The sequence below is a fragment of the Sinocyclocheilus grahami genome, unplaced genomic scaffold, assembly GCF_001515645.1.
Source record: "Sinocyclocheilus grahami isolate Dianchi unplaced genomic scaffold, SAMN03320097.WGS_v1.1 scaffold67.1, whole genome shotgun sequence".
Taxonomy (NCBI): Eukaryota; Metazoa; Chordata; class Actinopteri; order Cypriniformes; family Cyprinidae; genus Sinocyclocheilus; species Sinocyclocheilus grahami.
In genome coordinates, this window is record NW_015505246.1 from 2099796 (window position 1) to 2117632 (window position 17837).

The window sequence follows — 17837 nt, forward strand, 5'->3', positions numbered from 1 at the left end:
ATAACGCTCAGTTGCCAATCGACAGTCATTATGTTCGAGTGAATCATTGAATCATTCAACTGATTTCTTCAATTCAACTGATTCATTAAAAACGCTGAATCATTGCAGGAACGCAACACTTTACAACAAGATCCCATTAGTTAACATTAGTTAATGCATTAACTGTCATGAATTCGGTGCATGGACTTCCGTTTATTCACCACCAGAGGTCACCCTTTCCATTACATTGACTCTCGCATACTATTCTGAGTTACCAGACTGTTTATTGATAGAGTTTTTCTACAATGGCATAAATCAACCTCTTAGGGCTAAGCTTAGACACGAGGGTCCACGTTCATCACTCGCTTAGTTCATGGATTATGCTTTGCTGAATGTCGGATCTTTGTTTACTGTGGGTGTCGCGGAGGAAGAACGCGACACAATGTCTGTGACTGAAGTGGTGGCTGTACCAGAGCACGCTCACAAAATGGCGGCGGCAGCGGAGCCTGATCGCAAAATGGCGGTCACACTAGAGCACGCTCACAAGATGGCGGCGACAGCGGAGCACACTCACAAGATGGCGGACACAACAGCATCTAGTCAAGTCACGGTTGATCATCATGAGTCACTTGCACAATTGGTGGCTGACTAAATACTTTTTTTCCCCACTGTACCTGTTTGCCATTGTTTGACCCTGCCTGTTTACCACGTCTCTTTAATAAAGCCTGCAGATGGATCCACACGTCTCACGTCTCGTCAGCCCCGTCACATTAACGAACATTCATTAACCATGCACTTTCATTTATCTTTGTTAATGTTAGTTAATAAAAATAGTTAGTTGAAACTGTTCATCATTAGTTCAGCTCAGGTCCATTAAATAATATTAACAGATATAACATTTCATTTTATTAATATATTAGTAAAAGTTGACATTAACATTAAGATTAATAAATGCGTTAGAAGTACACTGAAAAAAGATTATTCCTAAAAATGAATGTACTAAATAGAATTTTACCTTTTTTTAAGGTAAGTAGTTGCAATCAATTTATTTTAGCTATTTAAATAAACAAATGTAGTTGACTAACTTTCAACATTTTTTTTATTTAAATGTAGCTAAAATAAATTGTTTGCAACCACTTACCTTAAAAAATTTAGTATACAGGGTTAACAAAAGGAACCTTAGTATATATCTAATGTAATCATACTAATGGGATTTTATTATTATCTTAACAAAAAATTTAATTCTTTTCGTGGTGGACATCAAGGCCAGGAAGTTTGAAGTATTTGATTTATATCTTCAATTAATCTCAAGATCCAAGAATGACCTTTAAGATGTATCAAACAGTGACAAATGGGGTCATTAGAGATAACCTTCTCTTAAACATTGCATTTTGACTGGTTGGAGAAATACATTTAATATATTATTCATTGTAGAAATGCTGTTTGGCAAACAAAAAATTATCAAAAATTAAATTTTCAACTGTAAAATTCCAAGTCAAGAAAGACTGAAGTTGAAGTCAAATAATATTAGTTTCAGAGACTTATAAGGATTCTGCCTTGAGTAAATAATGCAATAAATACAGAGATAAACAAGAATGATATAACTATTTTTGATTATCAAGGTGGCATTTTGATGACTTTCACTTTTGATTAGTAGCTGGAGTCACGGCAAGCAATATGTAATTAATGCATAATGAGAGTAGTTTAAAGTGTATTCAGACCGCTAATATGTTCATCAAAAGGTTTCATTTCTGTAAACAGAGATGGTCTACAGGAGGAAGGTCTATTGATGAATTTAGTTATGCATGCAAAAGATCCACCACACTTGACAGTTATTGTTCTGCCAAAATGAAAAAGAAAATTTTATCCTGCGTTATGCTCAATTGGCATCATCAAAGAGAGTGACAGTGGATGCCAACAGGATATTGCCAGCAGTACAAACACAGTTGGTCACAGTTGGAGTCCTTGCAGTTCTTTGATTTTAACATAAAAACTTCCAAAATACACTGAAACATAGTGCCTGCAAAGTAAAAACCTGGAAGACATTTCATTTGTAAAAGTAAAAAGAGAGTATGTTATTTTTTAATCATTAGTATTTTATTTATTTATTTGATGAATTAGCTTATCTCTAGCTCAACTTATCTGAATACAATAAAAGCTACAACATCTGTGTGAAAAATACTGAAAATGACACTGTCAGTTCCCTTTTCTAAATTACAGATCACATGCCCAGGGGAATTTTTCCAATGAAAATAGACAGTGCTTCACTGAAAGAACCACTTCAAGAGTCTGACCTTCATATGCCAGACTGGAAGTTAATTTTACATCTCATTTAAAGCCAGTGATCAGAGAGGCTGACTTTCCCCTGCAGATAGTGCTGCGGAAGACTGGGATTTTCAAAGCAGGTTTTAATCTGCCTGACCCTCTCACGTGGAAAGGTAGACTACCCACAGTGCACTTAGACCTAGAACAGCTTTATCAGAGCTCAACGTATATGCAATTTAGATTCATTGCCTTGAGCTGAATGTCCATAGTAATACAACACTGAAACAATGAGTATAAGGTCTTGGTGTAGCAATCAGACATTCCGTATGCTTATGTTAGAATGCACTCTTATTTTTGTAGTATTATTATTTTTCTTAAAGTAGATTTGGTCTTTTGATGACAAATGTATCTAAAATTCTGTTGTATTATTTACATTAATTTCAGTCAGTTTTACTAAATAACAGTGTACAATTAAAATAAATTATATAATTATATATATACAACAAACATATAGAGTATATGTATATATATATATACACTCTACATAATACAGTGTGGATTATTTATGCTTAGCAAGCTGTAACAGAAAGAGTGTATTCACAACATGTCGACTTTCACATTCTGACTAGAACTTAACTAGTTGAAGTTTACTAGTGTGTTTGCATTGTTTTTGTGCAGATAGTTCACATAAAAATAAAAATTCTGTCATAATTTATTGACCCTCATGTTGTTCCAAACCTGTTTGAGTTACTTTCTTCTGCTGAACACAAAAGAAGATGTAAAAAAGTACTATGGAAGTCGATGGCCACCAGCAACTGGGTGGTTGACCACAATCTTCAAAATATCTTCTCTATATATGTGATTAATCTTATGTGTACATGATACATTTGAGTGAATGAATGAACTAGCTAGCAAAACATTTCAGTTTACCATTGTTCCTTCACTATATTCAGCGAATTTACAGTGTTATTTTTCACCAACATAGTTTTAACTAAAATCATTTAATTATCATGATGTTATGCATTTTTGTCTTGAATTTTGTCAATAAAATAAAAACAATGTTAACACTTTACTTAAAGCCTTTATGTATAATGCATTAATTATGCTTTGTAATGCACCTCATAATGCATTGTACAATCTCATGAATAATTGTAACCACAGTTAATACATTAAAACACTTAGCAATTCATTGTTACACTATGCAATTTAAATTTAGTTATTATTATTTACGACAAGATATAATGTATTACAACGCACATTATAAATAATTATAATGCATTATACCCTTCAATAACCCTTTATAATGGATTATACATAAAGGCTTAAAGTGAAGTGTAGTGATTTTCATCAATAATTTAGTTGACAAATTAGTAATTTCAATCCACGTGATGAGGAATTTTGCGTGAGGGTGCAAAGTTTTCCAACGCAGATTTCAAAACGGGTTCAAGTTGGGCACTTGGATTCGATGTTGGCCAACAGAAAACTTCTTGCCAGTGAAATTTCCCTAATGTGATTACACCCTTAGAATTAATTTTCACCTTCTGCTAAAAACTTTGGCTCTCTGTATCTTCTCTATATATGTGATTAATCTTATGTGTACATGATACATTTGAGTGAATGAATGAACTAGCTAGCAAAACATTTCAGTTTACCATTGTTCCTTCACTATATTCAGCGAATTTACAGTGTTATTTTTCACCAACATAGTTTTAACTAAAATCATTTAATTATCATGATGTTATGCATTTTTGTCTTGAATTTTGTCAATAAAATAAAAACAATGTTAACACTTTACTTAAAGCCTTTATGTATAATGCATTAATTATGCTTTGTAATGCACCTCATAATGCATTGTACAATCTCATGAATAATTGTAACCACAGTTAATACATTAAAACACTTAGCAATTCATTGTTACACTATGCAATTTAAATTTAGTTATTATTATTTACGACAAGATATAATGTATTACAACGCACATTATAAATAATTATAATGCATTATACCCTTCAATAACCCTTTATAATGGATTATACATAAAGGCTTAAAGTGAAGTGTAGTGATTTTCATCAATAATTTAGTTGACAAATTAGTAATTTCAATCCACGTGATGAGGAATTTTGCGTGAGGGTGCAAAGTTTTCCAACGCAGATTTCAAAACGGGTTCAAGTTGGGCACTTGGATTCGATGTTGGCCAACAGAAAACTTCTTGCCAGTGAAATTTCCCTAATGTGATTACACCCTTAGAATTAATTTTCACCTTCTGCTAAAAACTTTGGCTCTCTGTGAATAGGGAGGAGGAAGCTATTTAAAGAGGCCATGTCACACGTTTTGCAAAGATCAATATATTCTTATGAATGTGGTGACCTTCTCACATTCAAAGACAAGAAGGACTGCCCTCCGGCAGTCTTTTCGAATACTCTCAAAGATCTTTTGTGTGGCCTGATCATTTCAGAATACCTCATTCAGATCGATAGACCTCATTGGTCCAAAGAAAAAAAATGAAGTAGCTCTCCGTGCAAGACCATATCTCTGATTAGTAGTTTGCTTCCCTCTGTATACAGAGATACCCCGCGTCCAAGCCAGAGCTCACACTGCAAGCATTTTTAGCGGTAGCTGTCAAGGGGCTCATTAAAACAGGAAATAAAATACATCTGAGAGCTGTGAGTAGTTCAGGAAATGACCAGCAATATCTAGCCTCTTCCCTTCTCGCTCCTGTGGCTGGCAAATAAACCCTAGGAGAAGGCAGGAAGCAACTTATTCAGTCTGGAATTGGCTAGATTGTGATATTCAGCAGAAGATAATAAGAAGTGATGGGGCAAGGCAGACAGGCCAGATAAAAGGCCTCCAGGCATTCTGAACGCCGTTTAAAGGTGGGCACATTGACGATTCGCACCTCATGTTCGGTAGAACTCTTTATCCACACATGTTGTTTTTGTCCGCTTCTCCTGCCACATAAGCATGAGCTTTTATTTGTAGTGCCTGACAATTTCGGCGAGCCACTGTGGAGCAGAAGCAATGGAGGCGAACATGTTTGTGTGAGGAGAAATGCTATTCAATTCCACTGTGGTAAGGGCCCAATATCTGCAGACACACAAGCAGAGCATAAGTAAACAGCATATAGTGCTATAGTTGAAGAGCCGGTTGGAGTCCATTTCATCTTCGCTGAGCCGGTTCAGGAGATGCACTGAAGTTTACTTGCCAATTTAAATGTATGCTGGTGTTTCCATGAAGCAAATTCAGTTTACCACCTAAACTGATTCCCTTACTTTGGCTTCATTTAAATGCAGCTGATGCATTTCAACCAGGTTTTCTCTTCCCTCTGCAGAGGGGCCTCGGTGTCTTCAAAGATTCAGAGATACTGGTAGATGACAAAGACAGTCATGTGCCCTCTGGGACGGTTTTTGAATGAAGGTTTGAATGTTTCATATTCAACATGCTTTCTGTGATCATACCTTGCTTGTGTGAAAACAAGCGCCAGGGATAAGGCTTGATTTGGTGCTTTTATTCTCCTGCTGTAGTACTAATTCTTTTTTCAACGCGCAGATTGCTGTTTGCATTATAATAAGGCCTGATGTTTCCCCTTCAATTCGTAGCCAACTCTCAGCTGACATGACTGCACTTGTATCGTTTTTAGAGTACCATCTGACGTCTCCTCTGTGAATTAATGTTATTTATCTCAGCCGCATTCACAGGTTCACGGATAACGTGACAACAAAGGTGCCGTGTTAACCTGGGCCGTTATGCATTCAAGACAACAAATTTACCAGTGTCCTATTATGACAGAATCAGGATCAAATCGTTTATCTTTTCAAGCCGCTCACTGTCTTCTCCAATAATAGCGCTAATTTTTTTTCCAGATACATTTATGCCAAAGCCCACATCACCTTCGGTTAGAGCTCCTTTTAATATATCGCATATAATGACCGCAGGGAATTACAAAGAACTGCTAAATTACCTATTCTGTTATCATAAAGTTATAACCTAAACCTCTCAGCCAGGTGATTACTGCTAGAGCTCGGCCGACTTACTTCTCTGAATACTGATGATATTCTACGATATTCAAAATATTATAAATATTTAAAACCATCATTTTGAGGATCATGAATATTAAACCACTAGATGTTGTATACTTCATATTGCGCATCTCAATATATAGGTTGTGATTCTATGATATGGGACATTTATTAAACAAAGTACTGTAATCCCAAGAGATTTCGGCTTGCCAGTCAATGATAGCACACGTCTAGGAGCTGTTAAAAGGAAGAGAAGAAGGCAGTGGATTGTGAAATTCATTATTCTACTGATTTAAGTTAAAATGATGTGGAAAAACATTTCACTCCTGGTGTATGTACGTGAAAAGGAAAGGGGTCTTCTTTTGGTTTGATCATTCATGTGTGCAAATGTTCCTATTTCTGTTCCAAATGATCAAAAGTTCTCATTCAACTAGCACACAGAGCTCCATCAATCATGTACATACTGAAAAAATAGCACAGAGGATTCACAAGGGCAAACGGCAAATAGTTTTATTCACATTGCATTATTTAACTCTTTATTAATTTTCATGGAGAATTCCAAATTAGCATTACATTTTAACTTGAGATAAATAGAGATACTGTCGTAAAATCTATTTTAGGAAAGGCTGCTTGTAGCACATCATTAGATATTCGAATATGAGCTCTACATCTTTTCCCGTTATGACTTCCATTTTGCAAATCAGACTGTATTCAATATACAGTGGGTACGGAAAGTATTCAGACCCCCTTAAATTTGCTTAGAGAACAACTTTCCAGCCATAAAATAGATATTTTTGGCTGAGGTTATGATCAACACCCTCATTTCCCCCTTCTACTTCATCAAAGCAATGACCTGGAAATATGTCACCTTGTAGTGTCACCACGTTCAGTCATCTTTGGAGGCCACCTGCAGTTCGAATGTCTCATTTTCAGATTCTGCAGATTTGTAACACGGTGTCCCCACAAGTTTCCTTATAAATGACATTCGGCAAATACTTGAAAATTACTTGCGACGTTTCATATGCGGTTTTATAAAGCAAATTCACACCACATCTTTACAGGGCTCTCTGGTACAGTTCAGGGAAGTTAGCAGAAAATAAATGTGTGCCCATTTATCATTTGTCAGACTGCCATCTCCTGATCTCAGCCCTTCTGTGAAAAGCGTGTGGAAGGTGAAATTAAATTGACGACAGACGGAATCCAACCTTTAAAAATGTTTGAGATGTGATAATGCTCTCTAAACCTTGTGCTATGCTGAAAATCAGCACCTAATTTTGTGTTTCTGGTCAAAAATGACCGACCTTTTAAAAATTGCTTTTAAATATCTTATTATATTATGGTCAAATCTCGGATTTTAATTTGCACAGTTATTGTATTTCTTTTTGGAACTCCTTGGTTTTTGAGTGAAAACACACTCACACACACACACATTATTAGTGGATAGTTTTAGCAATGTTCACTCAAAAACTGAGGTGAATAAGCTCAGACCAAATGCCTCTGATGGCAATATGATCAATCAGTTCTAAAAAGAAATACTAAACCAATTCTAATGGAAAGAAATATGTTTTCGACAGGGAGCACCACATTGCGAGCCAAAAAAAAAAGTACAAAATTTGCCAATTCTTTTTGGAAAGTTGTGAGCAAAGTCAGTATATTTTAGTCCACTGTGATAATATTAACTAGCATTTTCATGAAAAAGACCCCCCCATGCCAAAATGATTAATAAAAAACATTAAATGAACATATTACATAAATAAATAAAAACAGTGGCTGCAACAGTAAAGCGTACGGTACAGAAATGATTGATCTTGCAGCCAGAAGACAACCTCCCCACATCCTTGACACTCAACTCTCCCTGAAATTAAGGCACATCAGAAACGAGGCACCTTTTGATATGCCTACTGTTGAGGGAGTGAGCTGTGCTGAACAGATGGAGAGAGCAGCAGGGGTCTGGGTGGACCCACATTCCTATAGAGATTCCCCTGGACAGAGAGTGGAAAGTGACTGTGGTAATTAATCCATCTTCCTCGTTTCTTTCTCTCTCTCTCTTTCATCCCCTATAACAGGACGGGGTCACGGTAGGGCAGCAGTGTTTTTCTGCTATTTTAAATCTACCTTTTTCAGCCGGAAAGAAGTGGCAGAGGTTGGTTTAATTGGAGGCTGGTGTGATGCTTATCCTTTATGTTATAAAAATACAGGATTCATTTCGGCCTCCAGTTTAAGAATATAATGACTTTAAAGACAGACAGACAGATATAGATAGATAGATAGATAGATAGATAGTGAGCACAATATGTAATCCTTCACCTTTCGTTCACTGACCCAGTTTTCTATGCTATGCTCATTTATAATGGACTCATTCATGTCCATTCCTGGCCTTAGGGCAAAGTAAGACAGAAATAAGGACAGTTTGTGATATGTTTTAAAATAGAGAGTTTATAGTGAATTATATTTTAATAAATCAGAAACCCATGAGGTGTATTTTGATGTTGACTGCTTGGAACCATGGGATATACGGCCTATTTCCTTTTAAGACTTCATTTGAAATGTGATAAAGTGTCATTTTAAGACTGTATATCTTTCATTATAGAACAGTTACTGAATGTGGTTCTCAGCTTTGGGGTAAAAATTTATGAGGTAAAATCCAAGCTATGTAGCATCTTGTTCATTGAACTATAAAAAAAAATCATAATTTTAACAGTAGGACCTATGATAAAAACGTGTTAATTGGTCCATGGGGTGTTATCTTAATCTTTACAATGAAAAACTGTAATAGATCTAAAAAGACATTTGATGTAATTTAACAGCAAAATACTATTAAAAGTTTCTTCACTGATAGTAAAAAAGAACAAATAATTGACATTCAGTAAATTGACATTCCCTGACACTTGTTGGAAAAGCTACTTGTGACAAACTTTGAACATATGCTTTATTTTTTTATTTTTTAGGTGGCTTTCAGTATAGTATAAGGATTTTAAAAAGTTTTTAGTCATTTACATTTACGTTTAGTCATTTAGCAGACGCTTTTATCCAAAGTGACTTACAAATGAGGACAATAGACACAATCAAAACGAACAAAACAGCAATAATATGTAAGTGCTGTGACAAATCTTGGTTAATCTAACAAAGCACACATAGCAAGGTTTTTTTTAAATAATAAATAAAAGAAAAAAAGAAAACAAGTAGAATAGAAAGAATAAAGAATGCTAGTGTTAGAGGGTTTTTTAATAAACAAAAAGAAAAGAAGTATAGAATAGAGAAAAATTTGAGAACGCTTATATCTGATCAAATGCACATTATTATTCTTTAGTTTGGGTTAAACAAATCAATTTTGCTTGGTTGGAACAGCAGCTACGCTAATTATGTTTCTATTTGCTTCTCTGTTTTTTGCCACGGATAACTAGGATTTACACAAGCTTCAGTCTGGATCCAGAACACCTGAGAAGAGATGATGCAAGCCCTCAGAGGACCTGAGATGATGCCAACCATGAAACAACTTACAGAACTACCACATTTTGCTATAAGTTTGATTGCATCATATAATAATTGCTGTTAATATTGTTCATCGTCTGTTTTATTACGTCTTAAATTGATTTTTCCGTACTGCTGGTTCGTCTGGTCAGAGGAGAACTGGCCCCCCGACTGAGCCTGGCTTCTCCCAAGGTTTTTTCTCCATTCTGTCACCGATGGAGTTTTGGTTCCTTGCCGCTGTCGCCTCTGGCTTGCTTAGTTGGGGACACTTCATTTCCGGCGATATCGTTGACATGATTGCAAAGATATTATTTAAACTGAGCTGGATGTTGACATCACTGAATTGAATGATGAACTGTCTTTAACTTTAACTGTGTTTACTATTGTCACTTTGCATTATTGACACTGTTTTCCTAATTAATGCTGTTCAGTTGCTTTGACACAATATGTATTGTTAAAAGCGCTATATAAATAAAGGTGACTTGACTTGACTAGTGTTAGAGGGTCAAGTTTTTTTAAATAAATAAAAAGAAAACAAGTAGATAAAATAGAAATAGAATACGTGCTAGAGTTAGAGGGTCAAGTGTAGATGGAAGAGATGTGTTTTAGGCGTTTCTTGAAGATGGCTAAGGACTCAGCTGCTCGTATTGAGTTGGGCAGAGCATTCCACCAGGAGGGAACAGTTAAGGTAAAAGTCTGTGGAAGTGATTTTGTGCCTCTTTGGGATGGCACTACAATGCGCTATTGGTATTACAATGCTATTTGGTATATTACCATTATTTCAGTTAATTATATGTTTTTACTGTAAATTTGATTTCCATTTCTAAAACTTAAAATGCCACTACCAGATTTTTTATTGTTAAGCTCTGGCAACCTACTGCCATTTTTTTCTTGCACTGTGCAATAGTGATTAATAGGCTAGTGATTCATTTGAATAATGATATATAACAAGTACATAGAATGTCTGCTAAACATTAATATGCAAATGCCTATAACTGAAAGTAGTCCTTGTAACTGACAGTGACTTATTTCCATTCCCAGAAAATATCTGCCTCTTCCTCCCCCTTTCTAGCTCTTGAAAACAAAGTATAAAATGAACTGTGAAACATGGCTTCAGAAAGACATAGAGTGATTCTGAGGGTTAGTCTCTGAGGAACTCTGGAGTGATTCATAAATTGGAATCAAATTGGTTTAAACTGGGATTTTGGTTCGATTTCTTTCCCATACTCCAGGTTTAATTACTGTTGGCCCACAGTCTCTTAATATAAAATAATACTAGAAATGAATTCATTACAGGTCAGGAATATCCGACAGTCACAAGTAATACAGAAAGACACATTTTACCCAATCGTTTTTGTCAGGACTCATTCCGCTCTTGAGTGAAGAGCAGGTCTGGGAAGATGACTACTTTGATTTTTGTCTCATTTCAGCTTTCATTGTTTCCCACAGGGCAAGAGATAAAGGCTTTTCCCAAAAGATTGCTGCTGTAGACGCAGTTATTTTTCTGGAGGAGGCCCTTGAACACAGGACTGACCTAAGCATTGAGTTTTGAGCTTGACTGCATTGATGTAATGGGGTAAAGCTTCTTTGTCAGTTGTTATAGATAGTTCTAATGCATTTTCCTTTGTGAGTCACAGAAAAAACACCCAGGCAAATGAGCCGGAGGGGTTCCTTGGATGTGCCGGCCGCATATTTAGTTTTCTCAGACATATCTCACCTGCTGTGAACAACACACATTTGAATTCCACTGACCAAAATGAGGTCCACATAGTGAGAATGATAACAGGCACAATTAGGAAATGTGAGTGCATCTACTGTTTTCCTTTCTTTCTCTTTTTTTTGTACTTTCAGCCTATCACTTATACCAGTAACAAAGTTTACTTGAAGTAGCGCCATTTAAATTTTTGACAGGAATGAAATTGCATGAGTTGCAATCATAAAATGTAAAATAGTGTTCAGGGCTGGACTGGGGTTAAAATTTGGCCCTGGACAAATCGAGCCCTACAAATTCCCCCTTAAATGTTTTGATGGGTCATAGGGCCTTCAATTGGAGTAAATAAATTAATAAATAAAACAGAACAGAAACGACTTAATAATGCATTTTTGTCACATAGAAAAGCACTCGACAGTAAAGCATTGGTTTTGAGATAGACTGCTGGAAAGTTACTGCTAATTAATTCTCTCATGTCGTTCCAAACGACTTTCTTCTGTTGAACACAAAAGATTTTGTAGAATGTTACTAAACCATTTTGGTTACCCTTGATTTCTACTGTATGGACAAAAATGTCTTGAATTTCTCAAATTATGTTCCACAGAAGAAAGAATTTCATACAGGTTTGGAATGACATGATGTTGAGTAAATGATGACAATTTTCATTTTGGGGTGAATCTCCCTTTAAAAACTTTATTATTTGTAAACAATAAGCACCTCATTTATATAAGACACTGATATTTATCTTTAATCAGGCTCTTATTGAATTAACATTTTACTTCAATTAAAATTCATTAGAACTAAACATCTAAAAAGAAAGAAGATATTGCTTAGAATCCAGAGTTTAGCTGACTATAGTATTGGATGGTGGTCACAAGAAGTAAAACCATGGTCCTCATTACCATGTTTAGATGGTTTTTAAAATAAACAATAAGTAATAATCAACTATAAAATTTGTAGTTAAAAAAACTAAACATGAAGAAACTACAAAACATTAAAATATTCCCCAATATGTAATAACAGTAACATTTATAATAAATACATTTCTGCCAACAAATAGGCTATTTGTACAGTGTCAATAACTTCAAGTTAAATTACTATGGTGCTGAATTGACAATATTGGCGTTTTCCAATAAAGCCTACCTCATTGCCGTGGCTGTTTTCAGCCAACATCACTACAGAACATTTCATGTTCTCATCTCACACGACTGTATAACAATTCTGTCTCACATCTGAATGGATCAAGCGACTTGCGCTGTTTATTTATAAGCCATGGAATGTCCCGGTGCTCCCGATGGCCAGTAGGCGATCGCGGGCCCCCCAGACCTCTGGGCCCTATGCACTCTGCCCCTCCCCCCCACTAGCGACGCCCCTGGTTTCAGTATCATTTCATCAGAGTTAGTTGTTGAGTACCAGCATGTTATTACTTGGTAGTTTGCGATGGTCCATAATTGTCATTTAAACTTTGACTCCCTTTATTGCACTGAACCTTGATGAACTGTGATGTTCCCATGGCAACAACACTTGGCAAGTTTAAGGATCACCCGGCTTCCCCTTGCAGGAACAAAACAGCAGCCATGATTTCATGAGCAGAATTACTCCCCAGATACTTACAGAAGTAACTCCTATAAAACGCTCCCACCAAATGCAATCAAAATGAAAGAAATACGGGGCCTTTGGAAGCGTCAAAAATGTGATTTAAACACTCTTTTTTCTTCCTAGGAGAGTTTGTTTCCTCCTTTGATATTCCCGTCCTTATTTGCCATAAAGCACATATTAAATTGGAATTTAATGATGAAATACTGTGTCACTGATCTAGTGGGGGTTCAGTAGCATGGCAATGGACCGTTACGGAATATGCTCAAAGAAATCTATTATGACAGCATCATTTCGCATTATTATATCATCTCCGTAAACAGAGAGTCAATTGAAGTTGAAAATCGAGGGTGGTTTTTAGGTCATTGTGTATATATTCATTAATGTCATTTTGTGTCCTAGAACAAAGCTATTCATAGTTTAACAGCTGTATATCACTTTCTAGACACCACATCGAGGATAAAGTGATGCAACCCCACTGTCAGACAGCAAGAAAAGAGGAAATGTCACTGATCATATATGGCTCTGTATTGAATTATTCAGCAGTGTAAAAATAGAATGTGTGAAACCTTCAATTCTGGGTGGAACTGCAAACCATCCGAAACAAAGCCCTGATGAGATACTGCCCCCTAAAGGACAGCCTCGGCAATGCAGATTCTGCTATTATTAGGATGATTTTCTAATTAGGTCACAATGCTCATGTACAGTAAAAAAAAAAATTCCCAGCAGTATTGCTTTGGTATTAGAAAGGGAAATTAAATATTACCTTTATATGTTTTTTTAAATATCACAGTGGACTGCTGTGTAACTGGAGGACACAAAAACCAGAATAATATATGTTACTACTTAATTGGATAACAAATGATCTCTACAGTACTGTGCTGGCTAAAAGTTAAAGAGATTATGTAATATTTTATAATAAACTTCCATAATAACATTCTGTAGAAACATAACATAAATTAGGCTAATGCTTAAAAGAACATAAGAGTTCCAATAATGACAAAAACCATTGAACATTAATGCAGGGATTTGCTTTCATATTAATATCCTAATGTACATTTAAAGCATTATAGGGGAGAAGGGCTATATTTAATATATATCTAAGGGACAGTATCCCCCCCCCCAGCAGTACTGCGGATACATTGGTCTACATTATAACTGGCGGATAGAAAAAACATGAATAATATATTTTTACTACCTTATTGGGAAACAAATGTAGCTATAATCTCAACTGCACTGGCTAAAAATTAAAACATTACTGTAAAGACTTTCATATATTTTAATGTACAGGCATCAAAGGTAAGATGGACTAAATGTCAGTTAAATATAAGAAGTGACCAACTGCCCTGCTGTTGTGTTCTGATAGCACTAAAAGGTAAGTGATACATAAATTGACTTGCAAAAATAAATCTACTTGGAAAATATTCACTTGAGTAAAAAGTGTGACAGCTAGCCCCAGAATCCACCACAATAATGTCTTATTAATACAGTATTATTAAGTAGGCCTGCTATCTGATTTCTTATAGAACATCTGATAGTATATGTAAAGAGTGCCATCTTAAGGCACAACAAAGCAAAGAACAGCAGTTTTGTCCTGCGAGTGCTGATTGGACTCTGTAGATTTTCCAAATGAACGTGAAGGTGTAAAAACACTGTCACTGACAAGCCTTCAAAATATTTCACATAGCTGTGTAGTAGTTGATGGATGACATATTCCTGGAATTAACTTGTTTCATCTAGAAATTAACCAGCTATAAAAAGACTACGTTGGAGATCCTGTTCCCATAACCTTGAGTAATCAATCATTCTGTTTCTCATCTCATTTTAATTACAAACTGATAACCATTTCTTCGCAGCAAATCATTTTTGGATACTGCTAATATTGTTCATATGAGGATTATGTCAGTCTCTCTATGACCAAATCCTCTTGATTATATTGTTACGGCTGATTTAGAATAATTCATTCCTGATAAGCCTCAATAGGAAGGGTTACACTTTATTTAATGGGGCTTAATTAACCTTCAGTAACTCCTTGAAGACACAAACTAAATGGATTGAGCTCTCTAGTCCATCCTGCATGACAGTTGTTTGAGAGATTTTGACAAGTTTGATTTGACAGGTGTGTTGATATATGTTTAGTTCAGAAGCTTTTAAGATATATTTCACCTGAAAATGAAAAAATTCTGACATCATTTACTCACTCGTGTGTGGTTATTCCATTAAACACAAAATATGATGTTTTACTCTCTTACATTAAAACTAAAGTGGATGGTTGACTGGGGACGTCAAACTTCAAAAAGGTGACCCTAAATATCGCTTTGTGGGGGAAAGTTATTATTATAATTTTTCCCCCCACTGAAACTCCTGCTTGACAGCCCTGTAAATATATAAAATACCCATAAATACTAATAGTTCTATTGTTTTCAGTGAAAACAAATTAATACAAGACTGGCATTATCCTTTTTACATTTACAGATGCTTTCATCCAAAAGCAACCTATATTGCATTTCAAGATATATTTGATCATTTCATAAACCCTGTTTGTTAAAGGGTGTGTGCATCCACCTGTCAGATTGCTAAAAACAGCATTTAAAGTCTGTGCATAACTCTACTGGGCAGTTAGTTGAGAATTATTTTTTAGAAATTAAAGGAGTGAGGAATTCCTTTGAGTGAGGAATTTTGAGTCTCTCTAGAGCATGTGGCAATAGCCTCAGGCAGGTATTGTTTTGCACGCCATGCCATATTTTCTGGCAAAGCACAAAGCATTCAACCTTTTTTATAGGCAACTGCAATTACATAAACATGCACCCATACACACACCCATTGTTATCTAATCGATGAAATCCCAAGCATCTTCAACTCAATTCAGTTTCTTTGATTGAACCAACACCACCAGTGCATTCAATAACATGCTACATTAAACTATACATGCATTTCTATAGTAGGCCCTAAACTTTGGAACAAGCTTCCATTCCATGTAAGACTACCCTCGTCACTAGATATTTTCAAATCTTTTTTGAAAACATATTTTTCTATTCTTGTTCAAGTTGTATAACAAACCATCCAGATTATTTCATTTATTAAATGGGTTTATATTTTTAAAAACAGACTATGATCATCTAAGAACATGAATGACCATGAAATCTCCATGTGAAGCTCACAACATAAAGGTTGTTTTCTTCTGGCACAATTCTAATGACTCAAAGGGAAATTCTAAGGCACAATGCACAAGCGGTTTTATATAATAAACTCTGAAAAGTGTGTGAAGATATTGTAGTACTGGCTTCTTTCAGGTTCACACAACAGCAAAGAAGCATGATGAAAAGGTTTGTCTTTGAAGATTTCTGGTCTACTATAATTATTCTATGTTAAAAGCGTTTTTTTAATAGCTACCCGATGTTACATAAAGCTCCATTAAGTCCAAAGGTGTGGTCACATTTATCATTGTTTGTTGAATGTTTGCGGAAACAACTAATTTCAATAGAAATCCACAAGATCAAGAACTTGGCACGGAGCAAAAGATTTCCCCATGCAGATTTCACAATGACTTCAAGTTGGTCGCATGGATTTGTGTCAATGACCAACAGAAAGCTGCTTGTTTTGAATGCAACTTCTGTGGAAGCACATCACTATACAATTGACAATGGACCTTTTTTGCCCCCCAAATTATCGTAATTTGATACAACTTAATACAAAGTAAAGAAAAAAATGAGCTAACTTCCAAAAATCATAGCACTCAAACTAATGTAACTCATCAACATTTGCAGTTCTTCTACATGTCGAGACACATTCTGACTTGCACTCTTAAAAATAAAGGTGCTTCACAATGCTATAGAAGAACCTTTTAGTCTAAATGGTTCCATAAAGAACCTTCAACATCTGAAGAACCTTTCTGTTTCAACACTTTGTGGTGAAAGAAGGTTCTTCAGATTACAAAAAGGTAAGAAAGAGATGGTTCTTTAAAGAACCTTTGACTGAATGGTTCTTTGTGGAACCAAAAATGGTTCTTCTATGGCATCGCTTGAAGAACCTTTTGAAGCACCTTTATTTTTAAGAGTGTAGGCTGCGTTTACACTGCAAGTCTTAATGCACCGATCCGATCTTTTGACCATATCCGATTTTTTGGCACGTCTGTTTACATTCACTTTTGACACGACTGGTATCCGATATCTGTGTTTACATTGTCTGCAGTGATCGCTTTACTATGCACATGGTAGACCATCGGGTCTTAAATGGCCGTGCTTTTAAAATTATTTATATAATTCACGTTGAATGGCCATTATTATTTGCCAGCACAACGGCTGTCATGGATGCACCCACATGCGAGCGAGCGAGCGTGAAGCATTGCAAACAAGCTTGTCGGTTTAATTACAAAAACTGCTAAGTTATCACCTCATTGCTGAGAAATATATGTAGCTTTCAGCTGTTGTATTTTCAAAATTCACGGGGCGGGGGTTGAAAACCAGCTCCTGAATGTGCAATTTCTTACCTATAAAAAGTTTCAATCTCAATAAAATGCGAGCGCTTACAGCACGCCAGCATTAAAACGCCATTAAAAATCTTTATGAGCAAACATGCCGCCCTCGCATTAGGAGTTCTGTGGAGAATCGGATATGTGTGTTTAGACGTAGGTCGGATGTCCAGATATCAGATTAAAATCCACATTTGGAAGTGGCTCAGATCTGATGCAAAAAAATCGGATCCCGTGCGGGTTTTTGTGTTTACACGTGTGCAACAAATTCCGATCTGTGTCAGATGTGAGCGAAAGATCTGATTTTTTGTGCCAGTGTAAACACAGC